Source organism: Nansenia antarctica (genome assembly GCF_963989245.1).
Source record: "Nansenia antarctica genome assembly, chromosome: 5".
Lineage (NCBI taxonomy): Eukaryota > Metazoa > Chordata > Actinopteri > Argentiniformes > Microstomatidae > Nansenia > Nansenia antarctica.
The window spans coordinates 62,736,305-62,738,804 of record NC_137690.1 but is presented as its reverse complement, the minus strand read 5'-3'; positions in this window follow the sequence as shown (position 1 = coordinate 62,738,804).

Here is a 2,500-nt window from a genome sequence, read left to right as displayed (position 1 = left end):
CTCTTTTCTTATCTTCATGTCTCCCTCTTTCCAAACTCATGCTACTCTGTGAGACAGGAGGTTTCTGGGTCAAATGCAGAGTTATGCAACCAGTCTGACTGGAACTGTTTAGATATTTATGAGCTCCATACTGTCCCCATCATGCCTCGCTTCTCCTGTTCCCATCATGCTTTGCTTCTCCTGACGGCTGCACTCTCTCACCCCTCCCTCTCCCTACCCCCCTCTTTCTCTCAGTACGTTTTATTAGCTCTCTTCCACAGCAGTCCAACAGGTTAGAAATAGTTGAATACAGAGACAAAAGAGCTTGCTTACACACACACACACACACACACACACACACACAGCGAGGGAGAGGGAGAGGGAGAGGGTGAGGGAGAGGGAGAGAGAGAGAGAGAGAGACAAACAGACAGAGACAGAGAGGCAGACAGAGACAGACAGTCAGACAGAGACACATACAGAGACATCCAGACAGACAGAGACATCCAGACACATACATAGACATACAGACAGACAGACACATGCAGACAGACAGAGAGTGTGTTTGTGTTTGTGTGGTCAATGGACAGTGTGTGAAGTCTCACCCAGCTGAGGGGGAAGCTGAGAGAGTGATTAAATACATTCATAAGGGAGAAGGGGGAAAAGCATTCCCTCTTAGTGGAAGATGAGAGGAGTAGAGAGCACTTTGGGAAGAAAAAGAAACACCTATCTCTCTGGACTAGCCACAATAATACTAATGAGATTGATCAGATAAGTCTCTATGGCATGGCTTTAGTTTTCATAGATGCTAGATATAGAATGTAATTAATTATCTTTTAATGTTCATGCAAAGGGTATAAGGGATTGGACAAGATGTCTCTGTTTCTCTAAGTCAGTGTGGTATGCTTTAGCATTGTTATTCCAGTATATGTGAATGAACGAATGAATGAATGAATGAATGGTCTTTATTGTCATTGATATAGTACAGGTACCAAACAACGACATTTGGGAGGGGGGGCTCCCCTGGTGCTAGGAAAGAAAAACTAAAAACAAGAAGGGAAAAGAGCTGGTTTACATAAATAAAGGCTATGTACACTATCCACTATACTATACTATACAAATAAAACACTGTGCTGTACTCTATGCTATGCTATACCTATTCTAACATTTCCTATCTCTGAACCTTATGTACCCGAGGGTTGTCATATTGCACATAGTGTTATTGCACATTCATTTAAAGTGTCGCAGTTTGCAGGTTTGAAATGTTCACAGTTGTGTTTCAGTATTGCACTTGATTTCAATCTAGTAGCTGCCATCAAATTGTCTAGATTGTCCAGGGCCTAGAACCTAGGTCTTTGCTGTGTTCAGGGCCTGAATGGCCCTGGGGTAGAAGCTGAGCTTCAGTCTGTTTGTCCTTGCAAACATGGTCCTGAATCGCCTGTCCGAGGGCAGCCGAGCAAAGTGTTCGTACCCAGGGTGGGATGGGTCTCTGGAGATCTTGGAGGCCTTCCTGAACGAGTATGTACGAGTATAGGACTGAGGAGGAAATGTATGCAAGGGGTGTTAGTGGAGTGGAGGGGACACAATCACCCCATATACTACATCCATCCCCTGTTTTCATCCAAAAGTATGCGTCATGTCATGAGAATAATTTTTCTGTGCAGATTACCCCATCTATGCTGAGCACTCGAGAGCAGAGAGCAATAAGCTGTTTTGCAGGAGATTACATCTTGAGAATGAGTGTTCACTAGAGATCATCCTTTGAAAAAAAACACAGCAAGACGCTTGGCATTCTTCAACAATAACAATCCCCTACTTCCTGTCTGTTGTCATGACGACGGTAGGATGCTGGATTCTGAGCCGGTCCAGGTCCAAGTGTGGCCTGACCAATAAGAACACTGCCTAAACCCCCATAGCAACAGTCAGACAGCCAATCAGTACCCTTTCTGCCTGTCCCTTTGCTATTTGCATCCTTACATATCCACAGCTTTTTAGCTCTCACCCTCTGGCAACTCCCTCCTCATGCCAGATGTAAACAATGAAACAGAGCAGAGAGAAAGAGAGACAGAGGGGGGGGGGGGGGGGGAGGTAGACAGGCAGTTAGATAGATAAATAGATAGACAGGCAGGCAGGCAGGCAGGCAGGCAGGCAGGCAGTTAGATTCTAACTGCAGTGGAGTACAATCAGTCATTCATTCTTCACCAACTGTCACTATAAAAAAAATATGACTTCATAGCCCCCCTGATAAAACACTGGAGAAAGGTCTGACCTGAACACCAACAGACCCAGAGATCAATCAGTCCATGTACAACAAGGTCTAAAAGAAGTGTGAAGAATGCCTAAACAGTAGTGGAAGATTGATGCTGTAAGCAAGTATGATTAGAGATGGGGCATTGTGTAATAGAGCATCGTGGCCATGTGCAGTGTCATGGGGGGTAGTACTAGCTACCCTGAGGTAAGTAGGTGCATGATGTCATCATGTGAGATGAACTGTGCCCGTCTGTGCTAATCCCTAGCACGCTCC